The sequence below is a fragment of the Homarus americanus genome, unplaced genomic scaffold (genome assembly GCF_018991925.1).
Source record: "Homarus americanus isolate GMGI-L3 unplaced genomic scaffold, GMGI_Hamer_2.0 scaffold41366, whole genome shotgun sequence".
Taxonomy (NCBI): domain Eukaryota; kingdom Metazoa; phylum Arthropoda; class Malacostraca; order Decapoda; family Nephropidae; genus Homarus; species Homarus americanus.
This window is the reverse complement of record NW_024723541.1, coordinates 1886333-1892025: the sequence shown is the minus strand read 5'-3', so window position 1 is coordinate 1892025 and position 5693 is coordinate 1886333.

Here is a 5693-nt window from a genome sequence, read left to right as displayed (position 1 = left end):
GGTGGTGGAGAGAAGACTGGTGGTGGAGAGAAAGTTGTTGGAGAAGGGTAGACTGAGGCGGGTGGTGGAGAGAATACTGGTGGTGGACAGGAAGTTGTTGGAGAAGGGTAGACTGAGGCGGGTGGTGGAGAGAAGACTGGTGGTGAAGAGAAAGCTGTTGGAGAAGGGTAGACTGAGGCGGGTGGTGGAGAGAAGACTGGTACAGGTATAGGGTGAAGGAAGGAGGATTAAGAAATATTGGTGAGGAAGAAGGAGAAAGGAATATCTTGCTTGAAAAAAAATGGAGAAAGGAGGAGAGTGAGAGAGGAAGGCCTAGACAAAGATGGCTGGATTGTGTTAAGAACGAGCTGAGGAAGGCTGGCTATGTTGGACACTGGAGGATGACGGTGATGGACTGTGAAAGGCGAAGGAGGTAGAAGACAACAGAGACGAGTTGAGTACTGAAGAAGTTTTGAAAATAAATGAGAAAGATGATCGTGAACAGGACCCCTAAAAGCATACATTTGTATATTTATTTTAAAAGCAGACGACAGAAGTTAACTAAACCAAACTTAAGGCTTATTCAGTTTGTAAGTCTATCTCTTCAAGTAATATTTATTTAAAGTTTAAAGTGATTTATTTGACATTTATCTCAGTTATTATTGCTATTTACTTTGATATAGACTTAAACTTTACGAATAAAACTTATTTATTTAGCTGCATAAACTATATTATCATAAAATATAGCTTCTGAATATGTTCGTCTGTTTAAACTCTTTAAGTGTTGCTTTATCACACTGCAGTACACACGAGCTCTCAGAGGCGAACTGACGGAAGAGAATTTACGCGTGCCATCCCGTGAAGAGTGAAATGTTTACGTTTTCTTCAATGTTCAACTGTATTCGTTTTCTGTAAGAGTAAGTCAATATTTAGTGGTCAACTCTACCAAATTGTGTCTAATATTAAAACTACATTGCGAGGGACAGGATAACTGATGGAGTTGGGGAGGTAAGATGGCTGGGTGTGATTGGAAAGACAGAGTAGCTAGGAAGATTCTTTGTCACGTTCGTTGTGGTGTCTTATCTTGGATGGCAGCGGCAGTTTGTACAGTATCTTTCCAACTAAGACATCTGATATTATGTTTGATAAGTTAGATCATGCTCTAAGGGGATGCCACACTACGAACTAGATTTATATGTTAGGAAGCAAATTTCTTAATGATCTCAGACTAATAGTACTTAAAATCGAGTCCTGATACCCGTGGTGTGACCGTGTTAGGCAAGATGTTAACAATCATTTGGACGATTCGGTAACTACCGTCTACCTTGAAGTAGTTCCGGTACACCAAGGCCTGTTATAGTTCTTAGTTTAATAAGTTACATTTTTGTACCTACTTGTCTTGCTCAGTCTTAATTAATTCACGTTAAATCACCAGGGTTGATGATAATAATAATAACCGTGGAAGGATCATTGTGGTAAAATCTAATTAATAACTTTTTCTTCTGGAAGATGTCGCCACGATGCCACCAGCGTCTTGTGGTGTGTTGACACGCTGAGTTCGGAAGCGTCAATATGGCTCCGTGACGCTGTTTTCTTCTCCTCGCGTATCATAAATGTACGTCCACTAATTACGGATATAAAAGACTTTAACGTAAATATTAACAAAGAAGGACTTACATGTTTTCGCTTATACAATGTATAGAATAAAATGGTTGACTTTGCCTAGTTTTAGTATGTTGCTAACCATAACGATACATGCCACAACTACACAGTTAAGAATGTAAATATATAATGGAAAGTTAACTTAATAAAATAAGACATATTTGTGTCAACCAGAGCGTCGTCCTCTTCCCTCATCCCTTGGGGTGTTGGTTCAAACTTCGTGATTCGGTTAGTTCGACTGTTTCGGTTTGGGTTCGACTTGAGTGGTATTAATTTCGATCGTGAAAACTTGCTCAACTGATTAGTTTGTTTCCAGTAGCGAAGTGAACAGGTGACGGACTCCGTGCTCTCCACTCTCACCTCCACCCCGACCTTATAAGACTTGTGTTTGTGCGCGTATACATCAAGAGGAACCATAGCGGGAGTGAAGCATTACTCGGGTGGCGGAACACATCACCAAGCGGAGGATTAGGTAAGCTATTCATTAGTAAAGGCAGATGAATTGATGATAGGATGATTTATTAAATACATAGGTTTTGTTGGCGAGAATTACGAGCTACCTCCGACCACACACGTCACACAACACTACACACCTCCCACTACACACCACACCTCACACCACACAACTCGCATCACACACCCCGCATATCACACCGCACCACGTAAAGGCGCACTAATTTCACTCACGCCAAATTGCACACCAGAAAATATTGTTGTACCATCATTCTCTACTCCCGGTTAGTGAGTGGCTGCTGTTACGTCAAGCCTCGGTGTGTAATTGTAAAGATAATTGCCTCAGACAGTGACACAGAGACGATGCATGTATATTGGGTGATTTCCTTTGTCAGTGGAAAGACTTGTCAGGGGGTGGAGGTTGCTTGCTTAACACAGCTGCTTCGATCTGTTTTGCATATGAGATATTTTCACCACCAGGGAATGCCGGGTAATTACAGGTGTGTGGATTAGGATAAAAAACGCCTGAGAATTTAATGGAATATTGACATAAAAGATTACAGTGCGTTTGAGTTTGATCTGACGGAAGGTAGATATGATGAATTAAGATATGTTTACCTTAGACTTTACCGTATAGTTCCGACACTAAAGGTGATAGTTCCAATGCTGATAGTTCCGACACAGTAAATTAACATGGCACTTCCTCTTGTTTAATGTTGCGATGACGTAAGAACATGAAATCACTAATAAACAAAAGAAAAAAAAATCAAATTAATATGTAATCCGACTCATTGTATTTCATTAGTTGAAGAAATATAAAAAACAAGTATTTAAAAAAGCAATTAATATGAAAAGGTTAATTAAACTCTAACGTTCGAAAAAAGTATTAAAAAAACCGTTCTAAATTTACTTTGAAAATTTAGAAAAAAAAATCTGAAAGCAATGAATAATCTGGGGATGAAAGTGAAGTGATTTGTTTGTTTGAGAATTAAAAAAAAATCTGATTTATTAAATCTGAAAATACACAATAAATTTTGGTATATTTAGTTGGAAAATTTATCATAATACAGTTGAAAACACTTAATGTATATGAACCAAAATGTATTGATTTAGTTGGAACTTATAAATACACAGTGCAGGTATATAAACAATGCATATAGACAGTGTATAAACGTTTTAATACCTGAAATGTTAGACTGTAATAAATTATAACATCAAACATCATCTCTTCAACATCACGTCAAGACATCAATAACATTTCTTCAACATCACATAAAACATCATCTCTTTAACATCACATCGATACATAAAAAACACAAAAAAATCACAAAAAAAACATCATTGGACAGGAGTAATATCAACAACTTCCACACCACTGTCTGTTACGACCGTCTAGGATGCTGCTCGCGTCATTACAACTTTTTGTCTATTTTTCCGGCAATAAATCGTCTGTAGGACACGAAAAATACGACACACACAAAAAAAGTTACAAAATTAATGACGCTGTAAAAGTGTGTGTGTGTGTGTGTGTGTGTGTGTGTGTGTGTTTTGTTTTTAGGTGGTTCAGTATAGTAATAGTTTCTAGGCAGACATGTGGAGTATCTAAGAGGAATATAAGCCTTGATATGGGTCTCATCTATCAAGCTCTCTTTTGTATACTTTTATTGAGCTCGTGGTTACAGATGGATGGATGGACAGATAGATAGGATAGACGGAATGAATAGAAGGAAAGATAAAAGAAGGAATCATTTCTAGGTATCAATAGAAAGTGTTGCCATATTCAATAGCAATCATCTTAGTCATCTCTTCCATCTATCCATCCATCGAACACGACCATCAAACTTCAAATTAAACCAAAACAAAAGAACTATCAAATACGCAGCGTAATAAACCCGACTTACATAACGGTGACAATAACGAGCGTATAACAGCGAGCGTATAACATTATTTTAGTTTTTTGGTTTTAGTTTGAGATTAATTAACCTCTTGTTCGTAAAATACTGTTCACTATAACAACGACATATGAACTACAATTACTCCGTCAACAGTAAATAACAGAGCAGGAACTAGATTAATTGAATAGATACGGTTATTGTGCCTCTTGACTTATAAATGACCATTGTTATTGTTATGTTATTGATATGAATGGTGTTGTTAGTGGTAATGTTATTGATATTGTTGATATTATTGTTATTGTTGTTGTTATTGTTATTATTATTATTAGTAGTAGTAATAGTATTATTATTATTAATATCAATATTATCAAGCCATTTAAACAAGAAGCAAAACAAATCCCACACACAGACATCAAAACAACACGTACTACCCCCCCTCCCCCCTTCCCCCATATATAAACAGTCCCTGGCGCAGCTGATCCCGACAGTTTATCAGATAACAGTTTAGAGAGTCGAGATAAACAAAACATACAGCATGGTACGGAGTTTAACCGACCGACCAGGCCACCCCTAAAAAATACACAACTAACAACGACTATTAACTTGTTTAGGAGTGTCCAGCATAAATTCAGTTGTTGTCATTGGGTTGAGAGAGGGAGGGGGAGAGAGAGAGGGAGGGGGAGAGAGAGAGGGGGGAGAGAGAGAGAGGGAAGAACGGAGGGAGGAAGGGAGGAAGGGACAGGCCTGTATAGTTAGTGATACTATGTGTTTTTGTCTTCAGTTGTTTGTTGTTTACCAAGTGTTGTTTGACCATTATAGTACTAAGGGTTAGGTTAGGTGGCTGTTCTATGCTTGTCCCCATAAAAGGTTTTCCCAGCCGTTATTTCTCTTGCCTCCCGACCAGATCAACATTCTCTGGATCAAAACAAACACATCAGTGGATTATCCCTTCCAAAATACCAAGAGATAAAGTCGTGGCGTTGAATTCTGAACATTTACCCATATTATTTGCTCATGGTAACCAAATCGTATAGTCTGTTTCCCTTCCACGTGTGACAGAATAGAGAGTTGTGTTCCATGTCTCTCCGTCAAACTTTACCAAAGGCTCTCTAAACCTTACTAGGGCCCTTCAAAGCTTACCAGGTCCCTTCAAAGCTTACCGAAGGCCCTCTAAACCTTACCAAGTCCCTTAAAAGCTTACCAAAGGCCCTCTAAACCTTACCAAGTCCCTTAAAAGCTTACCAAAGACCCTCCAAACCTTACCATGGCCCTTCAAAGTTTACCAGTGGCCCTTCAAACCTTACCAAAAGCCCTCCCCCCAGCAAATCTTACCAGGGCCTCCAAATCCTCTATCCAGTACCAAATTGTCTCTCCAACTCCACTTCCGTTAATTTAGGATCGGAGTGCAGACTTAACTCACTGAGGGAGGCCAGAAGGGTGACGGCACTCCAAGATGGGAGGTTCCGGTGCGTCAATTTCACTCTAAGGATGGAAATCTGAGATGTAGTTAAGGGGGGATAAAGGGTGGTTAAGGGTGATATGAAGGGATGGATAGGAGGATGGAAAGAAGAATAGAACATAAAGGGGTGATTTGGAGAGGATAGTTAAGGGGAAGAGAAGCCTAGAGGGTGGTGGGGAAATTTTAAGGTAAAGGGGATGGTGAGTGAGGCCTCGCGGTGTGGTGGGGGATTTTAATGAAACCTG